At 39.4% G+C, this 19738-nt stretch overlaps 1 protein-coding gene across 1 annotated transcript in view; it reads right to left on the reverse strand.

Moving 5' to 3' along the window:
- LOC124776159 overlaps window positions 1-19738 on the reverse strand; it is a 230546-nt gene that overhangs the window by 11542 nt on the left and 199266 nt on the right. The gene's annotated exons all lie outside the window — the stretch shown is intronic.

The following is a 19738-nucleotide window of genomic DNA, read 5'->3' on the forward strand; positions in this document are numbered from 1 at the left end:
CTCAAACTGATTTCATATTTCTGGATTTCCAAAAGGCTTTTGATAATGTTCCTTGCAAGAGACTTCTAAACAAATTGCAGTCATATGGACTATCACTTCAGTTGTGTGATTGCATTAGTGATTTCCTGTCAGAAAGATCATAGTTTATAGTAATTGATGGAAATTTATCACGTAAAACAGAAGTGATATCTGGCACTCCCCATGAAGTATTATAGACCCTCATTGTTCCCAACCTACCTAAATGATTTAGAAGATGATCTAGCTGCCATCTTAGATATTTTGCATATGATACTGTCATTTACTGTACAGTAAAATCATTAGAATATCAAAAACAATTGCAACATGATTTAAACAAAATGGTATGAAAAGTGACAGTTGATTCTAAGTAATGAAAAATTACTAATAAACGGAAACTGCTACATTTTGGTTCCACAATAAATTACAGAAATTTAAAGGTTTTCAATTCAACTACATATCTAGGAATTACAAATACTAACACTTAAACTGAAAAATTGTTGTGGGAAGGCAAACCAAAGACTGTGTTTTATTGGAAAAACCCTCTGTAGGTACCGAAAGACACTGCCTACACTACATTTGTCCATTGTCAGCTAGAATATTGCTGCACAGTATGGGATCCTCAGATAGAATTGACAGAGGGCATCAAAATGTCGAAAGAAGGGCAGCTCATTTTATACTGTGACAAAAAATAGGGGAGAGTGTAACAGTTATGACAAGCATGTTGAGTTGACAATCATTAAAACGAAGGTGTTTTTCATTGTTGCAAGATCTTTTCGCTAAATTTTAGTCACCAACTTTCTCCTTTGAACATGAAAATATTTTAATGATGCCAGCTTACATAGGACGAAAAGATCATCATACTAACATAAGAGAAATTAGAGCTCTTACAGACAGATGTGTATTCTATGCATAGTTAGAGTATGGGGCAGTAGAGAATTAGTCTGCAGGTGGTTTGAAGAACCCTCTCTCAGGCACTGAGGTATAAATCGTAGAGTAATCATGTAGATATAGATGTAGAATTGACTAGCATTTTGCCAATTGGAACTGGTATTTAGCATCCTAGAATATGCCCAACTGTGTGGGACCAAGATAATACAGGTAAAACAAGGGATACTGAACATGTACACAGAAGGACAGCACAAATGGTTACAGGTTTGTTTGACCCATGGGAGAGCATAACTGAAATGCTAAGAATCTGGACTGGCAGATGCCTGAAGATAGATGACAATTAGCCTGTGAAAGACTATTTACAAAGCTTCAGGGGGAAGTGAGGTACCCAGAAATAATACTGCAACAACCTTCCTGTATCTCATGCAAGTGAACATGAAAATAATATGAGACTAATGCATGCACAAAACCTTTTAAGCAATCATCTTCTCATGCACTGTAATCAAATTGAATGACAAGAAGTCCTATTATGCTTCACAGAGGAGAAATATGATGCAGATGGCTAATCATGGGTTCGCAGAGGAAAGCGGTCCAACTCAGTTGAGCACTGAGAGCAAATGTCAGTGCGGTAACTGTCAATATATATTTAGTGAACTGCTGAAATGCACAGTAGATGGATCAGGTAAGGAAGATAACTGAAACAGAAGGTTTTACTGGAATCTCATGATTACTCCAAGTTGTTTTTATGTCAGTAATTTTTGATGAATTTGATCAGAACTGTGTTATGAAAATCAATATTTGGATGTAGGTTGTGTACCTACAACATAGAGATTTGCGTAACTGACCAGCAGAAAGACAGGAACTCTCTCTCTCTCCCTCTCTCTGTTTACATTTACAGCAGGAAATGTAATGAAATGTGTGCATGGCTAGAGCTTCCTGGTGGGTAGACCAGCTGCCGGTGCAAGTCTTTTTAGTTGCTGCCACTTTAGCTGTTTGCTTGTTGAGGAGAATGAAATGAAGTGATGATGAAGACGACACAACACCCAACCTCGAGCAGAGAAAATCTCCGAAACGGCCTGGAACTAAACCCATACCCCTGGCATGGCATTCTTCCATACTGACCACTCGGCTATGGAGGTGGGTTTTGCCGCTTGAACTATGAAGCCACAGAGAGTGCAAGTTGCCACCTTGCTTTGACACTCCACAGACTTGCAGTGTCTGCAATAAAATGAACATTGCCACTACTACCTTCTGATATTACACAACTAAAAATAACTATTCAAGTTGGCCACTATTTCTACAGAGATTATTAAATGATTTATAATAGTCAGTGGACAAAACTGCCATCAGAGTAAACCTAACTGTGATTAGAATTGCAGTCTGATTACAAGATCTATTTTTGCTTAGTTCAAATGACATTTTACACCTTGGTAGGGACACAGTCACAATACATGTTTCTGAAAAGTACTATACTTCACATATATTTATCGCAACTCTGAGAAAAAAATAAAACAATATCATATAATCCATTGGTAAAATAAACATTGTGTTCTACAACATGTATGTTAATTTAGAAGATAACAAGAAAGTTCTTTTTCTTTGGTAGTTTTTTATTGACGTTTCTTTCCCAATTATCAGTTTTTATTTTTCTATTGTCATGGCTGTTAAAAAAATACTGTGATTTAGTGACCTTTTTGTACTCTTTTTCCCAATATTGTCATGTGGTTCTTGGGTAAATAACAAAATGTACAGAATAAGGAAAAAAATCACTGTACAACTGAAATGCAGATTTTTCAACAGGCAAGCAAACAAGACAAAGACAGCCTTCTGATGAATTCTTCTTCAGAGATATATTGTGTAGATAGACACATGCACAAAACCTGCATGCCTACATCATTCTGGTTGACTAGATTGTATTGGTTCTTCAGCTCCACTGGGATGTGAGGTTGTGTCAGGTGGAGTGTGTGTGTGTGTGTGTGTGTGTGTGTTTGTGTGTGTGTGTGTGTGTGTGTGTGTGTGTGTGTGTGTGGCGGGGGAGGGGGGGGGCAGGGGGGAGGGGCAGGGAATAGGAGGGAGGGATATGGAAGGGTGGCTGATGGTTGGGAGGGAGAGGCAGAGGGTGCACAGGGAAGGAATGTGGCACTGCTGAGCTCGTTCTGGCTGCAGGCAAGTAGACTTGTGCACAGCACAGAGTGAAGGGACAGACCACAAGTGGAGGGATAGTGCATAGAGTAGGATGCAAGCTCAGGATTAATGAATTTTGGAAGATGGGATGAGGGTGGTGATGGGATACTTAGGCAGGAGGATTTTGGGATTAAAGAATGTATCGAAAGTATAATTTCACATATGTAATTAAGAGACAAAGGTGTTTGGAGAAAGGATCCAGATGGCATAGGTTGTAAAGCAGACAGTGAAATCATGCATGTCATACTGGGCAGTGTGTTTTACCACAGGATTGTCAGCTCAGCTCTTGACTACAGCTTGCATGTGACCATTCATAAATGCCATGCAGGAATTACAGCATAACTGCTCTACAAGATGAACTGCTTCACTGGTAGCAGAAGATATGACTGTGACAGGAATGTATTAGGGTGTCACTGAGTGGGTGCACTGGACAGGTTTTGTGCCACAGTCTCCCACAAGGGCACCGGTATGGCCCATGTGAAAAATGGTTGGAAATAAATGTGGTATATGGTTGGATTAAGACATTTTATTGATTGGGTGGGCAGCAGAATACCACTTTAAAAGGTCCAAGCTGGGTTATTGGTAGGATGATCCTCATTTTGAGGGATAATAATGAGTATCCAAATCTGTGGCGAAAAATAGTTCCATGGTGTTCCAGGTTGGGATTGTATTGGGTGATTGGAGAGTGGCTCCTTTGCAGCTGCTTTAAGGGACAGTCAGTATCTTATGCCCACATGTGGACACGGTTTGCACAATCACTTTTGTTAAAGATATCAGTAGGGATTCAATGTTATGTTGGATTTCTGGGATCAGATCACTGTGGTGAGGCTTGTACATGAAAGATTTAGCTGCATCTGAATGCCCATCTTCAACCCCGTACACAAGTTTAGTCATGCTGGACATGTCTAAGACCTAACAGTGGCAAAACTTTATCCTTACAGTGGAAAAGACTTACTTCCCACCAATCCCTCCACATGAAGCCAACCAAAATCAAACATTCAGTAATTCCAGACTATTTGAAGTGAAACCATCTCCCTCCTCATCCCTACTACCACCCATACACCCACCTTCTACATGCTTCCCAAGGTCCAAAAACCATTACAGATGCTTCTACAGAACGAATCTTTGCTCTTCCTGACCAGTCCCTCCAACCTACTGCCCACAGCCTAGCTTCCCAAATCATATACACAAACCATTTGCTTCACCATCTGTCAACTGTCCTCACCCTTTTCCCACCTGACCCCTCTACTTGACACTGTTGACTGTAACTCCCTACAAACTCATCCCCCCACATCCAAGGCATTGCCACTATCGAAAATGAACTGCCTCCAAATGCATCACTTCATTCCTTATACACCTGACAAGCTATGCATAGCTACTTCTCCTTGGAGGGCCGGGTACTCAGACAAATCCACATGGCTCATTCCTATGCCAATCCATTTATCATTGGTGGTATCATCAAGATTTCAACCCAGGAAAAAACACAGTGTCAACATTCCTCTACAGCCTCAATACCTCCTGTTGCATCACCTTGACTGGTTCTCATCAGCCCAGCATGCCATCTTCCTGCTAATTTACCATCATTTTGATAGCTTCCATCTCTTCCACACTAGAAAATATCAAAGTCTCTCACACACTGTGGGGCCATCCATGGATGGCACATCTGCATCCTTGTCCAAACATGGTTCACAAATAAATTTTTAATGCCATATTGTTGCCCTTAACCCTTTGACCATCCCCAGGCACTAACTGCAAAGGAGCATTGCCACCCCCCTCCTCATATTCCAAAATCATATTAAAGTGGTGGAAAAATTTAGCCATACACTTCGGCAGGGCTTACGATATTTATCATTGTGCCTAGAAATAAGGAACATCTGGCCTAAAATATTTCATATCCTTTCAAAGCGGTATTTCTGCCACCCACCCAATCTATCAAATATTGTGGTCCATTCTTATGCTACACCTACTCACAACTCCTTGCCAAATGGATCAATGTCTTTGTGGAAGGTCCAACTGCAAGCCCAGTCAAATGCACCTACCCAACATACTCTGCTCCATCCCATCACAGGCATATTTTGTTATCAGAGACAAGGCCACCTGTGAAAGCAGTCATACAATATACCAACTATGCAATGACTTCTACACACATAAATGGCCACTGTAGTAGTTAGGGAGAGAGATAATGTGAATTGTTCAGAGTTGACATAGTTATGTTAATGCGTGTTTAGCCACACCAGAACTTGTTAAGTCCAGAAATGCACAAAGGTATGGACACATGTAGATTAAGAAATGTTGTGCCAGTTCTGGAACGCTGATTGAAGATTAATACCTCCGAGCTTTGGTGTATGTATTGATATTTAGCTCATATACCCACCAATGTACAACAATGCCAGGAAGGCTGTATCATCTATTCTCCCTTTGTGTTGACTCCTCCAAAAATTTCCATTTAAAAATGCAAGTCCTCATTGCCTTGGGATGTGAAAATTAGGATGTAGCTCAGTAGGAGTATGAAAACTTGCGACTTCCACACATTATAACTTTTAATTAACAAAATACTTGGAGAGTGCAAGTATGTATGTCTCTACTGCATCAGCTCCAAAGATCGAGAGATACCAAGATCAGTGAAAAAAACAACTGAGGTTCAAAAAATAAATTTATAGTATAACTTTCAATTTTCTGTCGGCTTACGCTAATATAACCATACCTCCCTACAATATCTTTGCCACACAGGGAGAGCACAAATAATCATCATTACAAATGTTTATTTATATGTGTTACGTGTACACCATCCCCCCCCCCAACAACAACCACCGCCGCCACCGCCACCACCACCACCTGTATCCTGGTGTGATCCAAATCACTTGACAACAGTGTACAGTGGTGGTGCATTACACATCTGCACCTTTTTTGTACTTTAAATTCTTGGCCTGTCAGGGTACTGAGACCTTTATTTATGGCCAAGTTTAAAATGTTTGCTCCTGAAACACGTCATTACATAACATGTATATATAATTATGTTTAATGTAAACTTTAAAAAGCAGTACTACTATCACTCACAAAAATTTTTAAGGGCTGTGTCAATAAGTGAATTTGAATACAGAGTCTGTAATTTGACTATTGGAATCTGACTGCTGCTATTGCAGCATTGTGTCCTGTGCACACACCTTGTGATGTATCCTGCACGTGCACTCGAGTTTGTTAAGGGTCTAGTTAAGTTGAGTTGTCCGTGAGTGTGCTACAATTTCAATTATTTATCCAAAGTCAGTAAAAGTGTTCATCCCATGTTGCTGCAACATGGTGTGCTGAGGCTTGTGCATAGTGGAACCATAGATGCTATGGCAAGGAAGTTCATTATTTATGGTCCAGGCATTTGTTCCTGTCATAATCCATGTGTTTCAGTGGCTGAACCAGACTCAAACTATCAACATCCCGAAGACACTAGAATGGGTTCAAGATAAGTCTTTATTCATTTCCACACCCTCTCTGTGTAGAATGTCTTGTCGATACTCAAGTCCACTGAGGATATAAATGTTCATTACTGCCCAGCACTAGGACATATATTTTTGCAAGCAAACATGGAACTACAGGTTTCAAAAAATACCTTAACAAAATGTTTGTAACACATTTACAATTATTAGTTCAAACATGCAGTCCTGGAAAACATATTCAGCTTCACATTGCATCTTTACATAGTTTTTACATTTCATCATTGTTATGATAATCTATGTATTTACAATTTAAAATATATTGACTCAAATGGTTTTCATATTTCTTACTCTGTACATATTCATTTTCATATGGCATTCACATTTCTTTACATAAATATTGTACAAAAATTTACATAAACACTGTACAGAAATTAAACATGCAAGACACTTAATATTATGTACATTCATTATGATTTTGTGTCATTTAATATTTATCAGTTTTTACATTATCATTTTGCTCTTGGGCATTACCCTTTTGAATGTTCATTTGTGAACTATCTGTATTCGTAGTCTCATCTCACTTTAACATTACACATGTTGTCGCTTTTTCAATCTCATTTTTCATTACTAACAAAATATTTGCATACAACATTATCACATGATGTGCATGAGTTTTGTGTTCATACATTGCACATGATACAAGTATCATCATTACAGCTGCTGAGAAAGAAAGCTTCATAACATCAAATTGCAATAAGCCTACATAACTACATTTAGCTATGCCTCTGGTAAGTTTACTAGTTTGTGTCTACTGGTCTACAGGAAATGTTATCAACAGGAAGAAGCATTCATTTTTACTCTACTACTGCAGTTCTTTGTTCATCACAAGAGAACTATTCGGTCCATCATTTCATGACTATCTACCCATGTTAATCCACTTATTTCATGTTTACTATCTGATACATTCGGACCATACAATATTCTGTTATACAAGTGCCATCATCGAGTGTAAACAGTGTAGTATAGAGTCAGCAACTTAAACTTATAATGCTTTTGCTGCAGGATATCATTCTTTGTGTATTCTGATGTGCATGAAAATCTCTCTATGAGAATTGTACCAATAAAAAAGTGTCGAGATAACTCGTGTTCATGTGCAAATGTACTGTAATAACTCTTGCTTGGCATTCTTCTTAGTCACATGGACTTGTGCTGCTTGGTCTGACCCCTTTTCATTTTGTAGCAGAAGACCTATGTTCAATCTATTTACACACCTGGTGTGTTGTAGCTTTTTCATACATACATCCACACCGTCATGAGCAGATATATAATTATTGTTGGCCTCCAACAACAACAACAACAACAACAACACACACACACAACTCTCAACTCTCACACACGACTGCAGTCTCAGGCAACTGTGGTTTCAGTTGCCTGAGACTGCAATCGTGTGTGTGTGTGTGTGTGTGTGTGTGTGTGTGTGTGTGTGTGTGTGTGTGTTGCTGCTGTTGTTGTTGTTGTTGATGATGATGATGAAGGCCAATGGTCAAAAGCTTTAATTGAGAGAGGCTTTTTGTTGTTGTGCCTATCTACAACTCAGCATCTCCGCTATATGGTGAGTAGCAACTTTCCTTCTCATAATATGTAACTACTGTGTTCCCTATTTTACCCAGGATGTGACTCTGAACTGTTTGCTGGAAGGACACTTAAATACTAACTTAAAACTAAGTGCATAGCTGCTCACTGGCTAATAAATCATCACACATTCAACATTCATATTCTTAATTTTTATCAGTATGCAGTTAATTCTTTATTAATTTTTTATGACTTGTAAGAATGCATATATTCATAGTATGGTTGTCATTTTGACTTATCTCCTTGCACCTGAAAAGAAAGGTGGTGTTGTATGCAGAGCACAATCCTATCTCTCATAGTATATTTAAGACTTAGTTTATGTTTCTTTATTCCTCTTATAGGTATCCCCTTTCCCCTTTCATGTAGCATGTAAATAGCCACTTGTGTAAATGTAAATAGATTGTACATTGTACCACATTGTGTAGCTTCTTTTCTGTGGACAATGTTTGCTTTGTCCTCTCTAAGGGTCTTCTTAGCTTCGTTATTCCTAGTTTCTTAATCTTAGTTTAGTTCTGCAGTGTAGACATTTTATTTCCTTTGTAGTCAGCTAATATTATAAAGTTTTCTACAGATGTACACTGCTTAGCATTTCTTTGCTAAGATATGATCATATCAGGTGCTGATCCATTGGCCTCTGCTGTTCCGTGTGCATGTAGAGAGGATGTCAACCTTAAAGTTAGATACTGCATGTGCAATACTACAGTGTCAAATTAAATAATTTGTCACACTCTGTGAGGGTAATGTTTTCTGAGTTCCTCTGGCTCATAAACATACAACAGGGTGTATACGCAGACAGAGAAAAAAGATTCCTGGATTTCTCCCGGATTTCCCGGTTAAAAATACATTTTCTCCCGGGTGAAAACATACTTTTGCCCTATTAACTGACAGTACATTTTCTCTCGGAACTGTATAACTTATCCATCCTTTGAATGATTATGGTTTTATACATGGGCGTGGAATTTCATGCCGCTTTAGAAAACGAAACACAGGGGGGAAAAACGTTTTGGAAAGATCTTATATGTGCAGTAACATGTACGCAACATATTTTCGTATTACAAAAGTATAAATTCGAATTCCACCAAACAGCACATGTTACTTTCCAAAGCACTGAAATCAAGATTGTGATGTGCTTTTGTAAGCCAGTCATAGCTCATGCCATGATTTTCACCAGCCGATGATACCAGCTATTCAGAGCTTATGATACATGATGAAGTCAGCCAATAGCAACATCACTGTTAAGTAGCGCAAACAAAAAAACAGAAAAAGTTAATGGTTTAAATTAATATACATAGCGTTGCTACAGGAAAAGTAGCTTTCACTTATAATATTGGTCTATAAAATTAATAAGCTGGAAGAGAAGCTAAGCTTTCAGGTATAATGTTGGTCTTTTATGCGTGTATTACAATTTAAGATATATCCCAAAATGTACCATCAAAATTTTTAATAACGACATAAATGTCTGTTCTTCTGGGCTTGAAATTCATCTAAATGGCTTGCCATCAAAGGATTTATTTTTAAATGAGGGTCAAACGCTCTGATTTAAGAAATTCATTGTATATTCTCATACGTAGCTCAACTTGCGTAAAATGAAATTTTCTTTGATAGTAACGCTCTTCAAATCACCATTCAGAATATTTTCCCACGACCTGTTAGAAATAGGTTCGTTTGTGCAGCTGCCAGAGTGCGCCAGATGACAGGCGTCACCGCGCTTGCTTAGCTACGATGTCATAGGGAGCCGTATGTTCGTATGTGTAAAACATTAAAAGATATTACATTACGTCATAAAAGAAACAAGACAATTGAACCTGCGGCTGCTTACACAGCCAACAGCCATATTTCTGTAGCCAGAAGCAGGAGAAGGTACTACTCAACTGTGCATGCGCATGATTAAGCATGTAACTGCTAAAATGAATCTAACGTAAAAAGTTGTGACGTCACGCTCATTGGAAGCAATTTCTTGTTACGAATCATTGCATATTCTTCCTAAAGCCTTTGACAAATTTTGCTGTTGGCAGATGCTCATATGAGCACTTTGTTTTGTTGCTGTATATTGCGCATTTACTTTGCAATTTAAGTTTTCTTTTCGTTTTTTCACTCATTCACGTTTTATTACTAGAGTATTATTCTGCAGTAACGGGATACAGTAATATTCTTTGTTGGAGTATCGGTTCTTACCAGTCAAAATTACAAAAATTTAACTGAAAACAATGAAAAATTGCCGGAATTCTAAAATATTCCTGGGTTTTTCCTGGTTTTCTCCCGGATGGAAAAATTCCCGTGTTTTTCCCAGATCTCCCAGGTCGTATACACCCTGTACAATGAAAACTTGCATAACTAGAATTTACATCAGAATAAGGCAAACTTAAATTCTACCTTTATTCTAACAATAATATGAAAAGGAACACACACACACACACACACACACACACACACACACAACAACTGCATTCTCTGGCATCTGAAGCCACACCACGAGTAGCAGTGCTTCATGGGAGTGGCAACTGAGTGGGGGTAAGGGGGAGGCTGGGGCACCGAGAGGGAGGGACAATAAGGTATGGGTGGGGGACAGTGAAGTGCTGCTGGGGAGCATGGAGGGAGAAGGTGGAGAGAGGATAGGGCAGCTAGATTCAGTCGGCAGGTTAGACAGTGGGCAAGGAAGAGGTGGGAAGGGGGGGGGAGGTAGGGGAAGGGGGTAGTGGAAAAGGAGGGAAGTAAGAAGACTCAGTGTGATGGTGGAATGACGGCTGTGTAGTGCTGGAATGGGAACAGGGAGGGGGCTGGATAGGTGAGGACAATGACCAAAGAAGTTGATGCCAGGAGTGTTACAGGAACATATGATATATTGCAGGGAGAGTTCCCACCTGCGCAATTCAGAAAAGCTGATGAAGGCTGTGAAGCAGTCACTGAAATGAAGGATGTTGTGTTGGGCAGCATTTTCAGCAATAGGACGGTCCACTTGTTTCTTGGCCACAATTTTCGTGGCCATTCATGTGGACAGACAGCTTGTTGGTTGTCATGCCCACATAGAATGCAGCACAGTGGTTGCAGCTTAGCTTCTAGATCACATGACTGGTTTCACAAGTAGCACTGCCTTTGATAGCATAGGTAATGTTTGGACCCAGACTGGAGTAGGTGGTTGTGGGAGGGTGTATGGGATAGATCTTGCATCTACGTCTACTACAGGGATATGAGCCATGAGGTAAGGTTTGGGAGCAGTGGTTGTGTAGGGATGGACAAGTATATTGTGTAGGTTCAGTGGATGGTGGAATACCATCATGTAAAATGTGGGAAGGATAGTGGGCAAGGCGTTTATCATTTCAGGGCACGGTGAATAAAATCCTGGAAGACAATACAATTCAGTTGCTCCAGTCCTGAGTAGTAGTAGGTTACGAGGGGAATGCTCCTCTGTGGCCGGACGGTGGGACTTTGGGAGGTGGTGGGAGACTGGAAAGATAAGGCACTGGAGATTTGTTTTTGTACAAGGTTGAGAGGTTCATTACAGCCTGTGAAGGCTTTAGTGAGATCCTTGGAATATTTTGAGGGGGACTGCTCATCACTGCAGGTGTGACTACCATGGTTGGCCATACTGAAGGGATTTCTGGGTATGGAATGGATGGCAGCTGTCGAAGTGGAGGTATTGCTGGAGATTAGTAGGTTTGATATGGACAGGGGTACTGATGTATCCATCTTTTAGGTGGAGATCAACATCTAGGAAGATGGCTTGTTGAGTTGAGTAAGACCAACTGAAGCAAATGGGGGAGAAGCAGTTGAGGTTCTGGAGGAATGTGAATAGAGTGTTCTCATTGTCAATCCAGATCACATGGACATCAATGAATCTAGATCAGGTGAGGGGTTTAGGTGTCTGGGTGTTTAAGGATTCCTCTAGATGGCCCATTAATAGGTTGGCATAGGATGGTGCCATGTGGGTGCCCATAGCCACAACCTGGATTTATTTGAAGGTAATTCCTTCAAAGGATAAGTAATTGTGGGTGAGGATATAGTTGGTCCAGTTGACTAAGAAGGAGGTTGGTTTGGGATACATCAGGCATTGGAAATGATAGTCTTCAGTAGTAGTTAGGCCATGGGGATTAGGGATGTTAGTGCAAAGGGAGGTGGCACAAACAGGGACGAGCGGGGCACCGTGTGGTAAAGGATCAGGAACTTCAGAGAGTCGGTGGAGAAAATGGTTGGTACCTTTTATATAGGAGGGTAGGTTCCGGATAATAGGTCGAAGGTGTTGGTCTATGAGAGCAGAGATTCTCTCAGTGGGGGCACAGTTACTGGTCACAATAGGGCATCCTGGGGGTTGGGTTTATAGTATCACTTCATAACCTTAATTATCGTTTTCATCTGCAAGAGCGCAGCATTGTAAATAATATCGTTGGATTGTTAGCGTCCCATGATTTCTAACACACTGGTGTATTCCATGACTTTAATAATAATTTTTTTTCTGATAGTATACTTGATTACAGGATGTATTTTAAAAGGACAAATACAATAGAAGCTATTGTTAAACAGGAAATGACAGCCGCCATTGCTGCGAGATATAAGAAAACATTAATTTTTGTCAGTATACCTCTTGTAAGAAGATGAATATATACTGTAATAGTTGAGCACTGAGAAGAACGTTTTTATGAAATAATAACGGTTACCTTTAAAGGTAAAAAAATTCTCATTTTTTTAAGTGAATATTATGCTCATCTTTCCTCTCCTGGTAATTACGATACAAAGTGAAAAAAGCAGAAGACTTAGGATTTTGAATGTTAGGTACTGCTGTGCAATCCCTGTTTAATACCAGGGTCTTTTGGAATGAACAGATTCTCTTTTGTGAAAAGCAGAAATTTGCGAAACTTGCCCTACCAACACACTATCATAGTTGCTCAGAATCGTATCTGTCTGACGTGCTCTTCAATAACAGCGTCAAGAATTTTTCAGAGCTACATTATGATGCAGATATTGAAAAGCTGTTTCTTAAGCTGGCTGCTAAGCAGAACTTTAACCTTGAGTGCACTCGATTGCACTCCGGAGACACCATGCATTACTGAAAAATCAATAATTTACTCTTTTCCAGCCAAGAAGACAGTAATTAAGATCTACAGCACTAAATGTTTTATTTTGGATGAAAAGGTCAATTTCAAGTTTCACATTAAAAACTAACACCAAAAGAACAGATTTATTTAAATCATTCCATACTAGGAAGGAAAGAGGACCTGGTAAGATTAGGAAACAGTGGTTACAATTAATTTTGTAGTGGAAAGTTTTGAGGCTGCCTGTCTGTTTGTTCTTTTTACTCTTATCAGAAATACTTAATACATAATTTTTCTAGTGCCCAAGGGAGGGCCATTAATGGTTTATGGACTTTAGGAAACATGTAGAAGGTAGGAGTGCGAGGAGTGGTAGGGGTGAGCAGAGAGATGGACTCCAGGGGAGAGATTCTTGGACAGACTAAGGATTTGAGGAGTGACTGGAGATCCCACTGGATTTCTGGAATGGGATCAGTGTGGCAAGGTTTGTAGGCAGATATATCTGACAGCTGGCAGGGTCGTTCTCCCAGATAATCCTTGCGGTTCAAAGGAACAGTGGTAGAGCCTTTGTCAGCAGGGAGGATTGTAAGGTAGGGATCAGTTTTTAGATGGTGGACTGTGGTTGTTTCTGCAGATGTAAGGTTAGTTTGCATGTTGATGAGGCAAGGTTCAAGGTTAAGAAATTCTGGAAAGTTACCTTCCTTTATAGAACTCCTTGGCTACGGCACTTATTTCCCTCCCTGTGACCAAGAGAGCCTTTTTCTCACTACCATAGGCTTTTATTTTCACAAAAGGTTGTGCTGCTTTAATAACCTCCACATCTTCATCCTAATGTAACAAATCTCTTTCAATAGTGTCATATTCCCACTTCCTATAGCCTATCTCTGAGTTTTCTTCATCTCTTGACTCCCTTCTGATTGCACATCAACTCTCTTCCTCCTCGTTACAAGTTGCCACACCCTTACCCTTGCCAATAATAAACACATTGACTTTATCCTCCTCATTAGTATCTATACTATGGTTCAATGAATTGGTAGAAGTCTCCTCCTCAGTAATTTAAGAAATTGGGATTTCTCTCCCTAGTGACTCTTACGCAAATTACTTTGCAAAAGAAAAGTATCCTCCTGTACCTCATCTTCTCCCTCTTCACTATCCCTACTCTCACTGCTTGTTTCTTCCTCCTCACTTCCACTACTTTCCAGTTGTATCACTTTATTCGCATTGTCTACTTGCTCTCTTTCATATTCTTTAACACCATCATACATACAGGAAAACACCTCCATACATGAACCCCTTGATTCTACATTATTCCCACACTTAAGTCCATGCCGTATATCTTCTGTCACCAAGCTGTGACTTTCTCAACCCCTATCACCATGATTAGCATTACTGTAATAATAATAATTATAATAATAATGATAATATAAATCTTATTGTCACTGAACTTCTGCAAGCAATAGACAAAGTCAATATTAATAAGTAAAAGACTGTATATATAAGTTTATACACTAATTTGTGCTGGATAGACTTTCTTAATATACCGTCCTCATTCATGCTTCATACTGCAATTTCCCATAGAAATGCATTCAAAAACTTCAGTAACAGAATAAAAAGGTAAACCAGCTAATTTGTTATACAGCTTGCATTTAAATAAATTTAAAGGTAAATTACTTATTTCTAAAGGTAACTTATACAGGGTGTATACGTGGACAAGGAAAAAAAAATTCCCGGATTTCCCGGTTAAAAATACATTTTCTCCAGGGTGAAAACATACTTTTTCTCTGTTAACTGACAGTATCTTTTCTCTCGGAACTGTATAACTTATAAGTCCTTTGAATGATTGTGGTTTTATACACGGAAGTAGAAAACTAAACACAGGGGAAAAAATGCGTTTTGGAAAGGTCTTTGATGTGCAGCAACACGTACGCATTGAAATCGAGATTGCGATGCGCTTTTGTAAGCCAGTCATAGCTCATGTCACATGATCTCGCCAGCCGATGACAGTGGGTATTCAGAACTTATGACACATGATGTAGTCAGCCAATAGTAACATCACTGTTAAATAGCGCGAAGGAACAAAGAGAAAAAGTTAATGGTTTAAATTAATATATATAGTGTTGCTACACAAAACGCAAGGCTCTCACATATAATATTGGTCTGTAAGATTAATACACTGCGAGAGAAGCTAAGCTTTCTCATACAATTTTGGTCTTTTATGCGCATATTACAGTTTAAGATATATCACATAAATGTGCCCATAAAATTTTTAATAACAACATAAATGCCTAATCTCCTGGGTTCGAAATTCATCTAAATGGCTTGTCATCAAAGAGTTTATTTTTAAATGAGAGTCAAACGCTCATCGTACATTATCACACATGGCTCCGTTGTAACTGCCAGAATGGTACTTTGATGATAATGCTTTTCAAACCACCATTCGGAATATTTTCCCGTGACCTGTTAGAAATAGGTTTGTTTCTGCAGTTGCCAGAGAGCACCAAATGACAGGCATCACCGTGCTTGCGCTGCTACGATGTCGTAGGGAGCCTGTACGTTCGTACATGTAAAACATTAAAAGATCGTACATTATGTCATAAAAGAAACAAGACATTAGAGGATACTCCAAGAGCATCAGAATTTCTTGACCCATATTAAAATGTGCACATTTAAAGTGCACATTCGTATGTCCATATTCCCAGTTAAGTAGGTCATGACCTGATATTAAGCTTTTCAATGTGGTTTTTGGGATGTAAATTTTCTTGGCGTACCAGTACTGTGTTATCCCATGTTTGGTTTTTATTATGGCATAATGCCATAATGGTCATGGGTGACTGGAATGCCATAATAGTCATGGGTGACTGGATTTTAAGTGTAGGAAAAGGGAGAGCAGGAAACATAATAGGTGAATACGGATTGGGGGTAAGAAATGAAAGAGGAAGCCGTCTGGTAGAATTTTGCACAGAGCATAACTTAATCATAGCTAACACTTGGTTCAAGAATCATAAAAGAAGGTTGTATACATGGAAGAATCCCGGAGATACTAAAAGGTATCAGATAGATTATATAATGGTAAGACAGAGATTTAGGAACCAGGTTTTAAATTGTAAGACATTTCCAGGGGCAGATGTGGACTCTGACCACAATCTATTGGTTATGAACTGCAGATTAAAATTGAAGAAACTGCAAAAAGGTGAGAATTTAAGGAGATGGGACCTGGATAAACTGAAAGAACCAGAGGTTGTACAGAGTTTCAGGGAGAGCATAAGGGAACAATTGACAGCACTGGGGGAAAGAAATACAGTAGAAGAAGAATGGGTAGCTCTGAGGGATGAACCAGTGAAGGCAGCAGAGGATCAAGTAGGTAAAAAGATGAGGGCTAGTAGATATCCTTGGGTAACAGAAGAAATATTGAATTTAATTGATGAAAGAAGAAAATATAAAAACACAGTAACTGAAGCAGCAAAAAGGAATACAAACGTCTCAAAAATGAGATCGACAGGAAGTGCAAAATGGCTAAGCAGGGATGGCTAGAGGACAAATGTAAGGATGTAGAGGCTTGTCTCACTAGGGGTAAGATAGATACTGCCTACAGGAAAATTAAAGAGACCTTTGGAGGGAAGAGAACCACTTGTATGAATATCAAGAGCTCATATGGAAACCCAGTTCTAACCAAAGAAGGGAAAGCAAAAAGATGGAAGGAGTATATAGAGGGTCAATACAAGGGCAATGTACTTGAGGACAATATTATAGAAATGGAGGAGAATGTAGATGAAGAGGAAATGGGAGATACGATACTGCGTGAAGAGTTTGACAGAGCACTGAAAGACCTGAGTCGAAACAAGGCCCCGGGAGTAGACAACATTCCATTAGAACTACTGACGGCCTCGGGAGAGCCAGTCCTGACAAAACTCTACCATCTGGTAAGCAAGATGTGTGAGACAGGCGAAGTACTCTCAGACTTCAAGAAGAATATAATAATTCCAATCCCAAAGAAAGCAGGTGTTGACTGATGTGAAAATTACCGAACTATCAGTTTAATAAGTCACAGCAGCAAAATACTAACACGAATTCTTTACAGACAAATGGAAAAACTGATAGAAGCCTACATCAGGGAAGATCAGTTTGGATTTCATATAAATATTGTAACACGTGAGGCTATACTGATCTTACGACTTATCTTAGAAGAAAGATTAAGGAAAGGCAAACCTACATTTCTAGCATTTGTAGACTTAGAGAAAGCTTTTGACAATGTTGACTGGAACACTCTCTTTCAAATTCTAAAGGTGGCAGGGGTAAAATACAGGGACCGAAAGGCTATTTACAATTTGTACAGAAACCAGATGGCAGTTATAAGAGTCGAGGGGCATGAAAGGGAAGCAGTGGTTGGGAAGGGAGTGAGACAGGGTTGTAGCCTCTCCCCGATGCTATTCAATCTGTATATTGAGCATGCAGTAATGGAAACAAAAGAAAAATTCGAAGTAGGTATTAAAATCCATGGAGAAGAAATAAAAACTCTGAGGTTCGCTGATGACATTGTAATTCTGTCAGAGACAGCAAAGGACTTGGAGGAGCAGTTGAATGGAATGGACAGTGTCTTGAAAGGAGGATATAAGATGAACATCGACAAAAGAAAAACGAGGATAATGGAATGTAGTCGAATTAAGTCGGGTGATGCTGAGGGAATTAGATTAGGAAATGAGACACTTAAAGTAGTAATGGAGTTTTGCTATTTCGGGAGCAAAATAACTGATGATGGTCGAAGTAGAGAAGATATAAAATGTAGACTGGCAATGGCAAGGAAAGCGTTTCTGAAGAAGAGAAATTTGTTAACATCGAGTATAGATTTAAGTGTCAGGAAGTCGTTTCTGAGAGTATTTGTGTGGAGTGTAGCCATGTATGGAAGTGAAACATGGATGATAAATAGTTTGGACAGGAAGAGAATAGAAGCTTTTGAAATGTGGTGCTACAGAAGAATGCTGAAGATTAGATGGGTAGATCACATAACTAATGAGGAGGTATTGAATAGAATTGGGGAGAAGAGGAGTCTGTGGCACAACTTGATGAGAAGAAGAGACCGGTTGGTAGGACATGTTCTGAGGCATCAATGGATCACAAATTTAGCATTGGAGGGCAGCGTGGAGGGTAAAAATCATAGAGGGAGACCAAGAGATGAATACACTAAGCAGATTCAGAAGGATGTAGGTTGCAGTAGGTACTGGGAGATGAAGAAACTTGCACAGGATAGGGTAGCATAGAGAGCTGCATCAAACCAGTCACAGGACTGAAGACCACAACAACAACAATGCCATACATGGTAGAAGTTGAAAACGTGCACTTGAAATGCAGCGAACATTGTGTGGAATTAAACACTTCGTTTCAAATATATTGTCTGCCTCAGCGGAAAATATTGATAAAAGAAAATTTCCTTAGCAAACTGACAAAAATAACTTCATTGTGCTGCAAGGCAATTAATGCTTGACTGTCAGAAAGGTGGCAATCAGAAATTTGTTTTGTTTTCATTTGACGTGAGAGCAGTAAACAAAGAGGAAACAGCAAAATCACTAAATGTAAACACAGGTCACATGGAGACTACCCACTTCCCCACTGTAACTCAGACTTCTCTGCCTATCAACCCCGGATCTACGATATTTCCGAACCGGTGCAATCGAATTTTCAAAAATATGTTAATTTTGTAGTGCACATCATTCTGAAAAGTGTTATGCATAAAAGATATGTGTTCGAGGAAATCTAAGACATATTATTTGGTCTTAAGGGTGCCAGAAGTGCAGTGGCACCCCTCTTCACACAGCATTCTTCTATTGCACGTAACTGTACTTCGCTCTGTGGAACTGAAACGTGTATATTTTGTAATGGATGTCATCAAACCATGTTCAAGACAGTTGAAATTAAAATGTCCTGTGGTGCCTCTCCTGCTTACAATCGGTCGGTTTGACATCCTGTCCCTCTTTTTTTTTTAATTCCCTATAAGAACTTGCTGCTTTGTGTGACAGAAAATTAAATACAGGGTTATTACAAATGATTGAAGCGATTTCACAGCTCTACAATAACTTTATTATTTGAGATATTTTCACAATGCGTTGCACACCCATACAAAAACTAAAAAAGTTTTTTTAGGCATTCACAAATGTTCAATATGTGCCCCTTTAGTGATTCGGCAGACATCAAGCCGATAATCAAGTTCTTCCCACACTCAGCGCAGGATGTCCTCATCAATGAGTTCGAAAGCATCGTTGATGAGAGCTCGCAGTTCTGGCATGTTTCTTGGTAGAGGAGGTTTAAACACTGAATCTTTCACGTAACCCCACAGAAAGAAATCGCATGGGGATAAGTCGGGAGAGCATGGAGGCCATGACATGAATTGCTGATTATGATCTCCACCACGACCGATCCATCGGTTTTCCAATCTCCTGTTTAAGAAATGCCGAACATCATGATGGAAGTGCGGTGGAGCACCATCCTGTTGAAAGATGAAGTCGGCGCTGTCGGTCTCCAGTTGTGGCATGAGCCAATTTTCTAGCATGCCCAGATACAGGTGTCCTGTAA

Source organism: Schistocerca piceifrons, chromosome 2 (genome assembly GCF_021461385.2).
Source record: "Schistocerca piceifrons isolate TAMUIC-IGC-003096 chromosome 2, iqSchPice1.1, whole genome shotgun sequence".
Lineage (NCBI taxonomy): Eukaryota > Metazoa > Arthropoda > Insecta > Orthoptera > Acrididae > Schistocerca > Schistocerca piceifrons.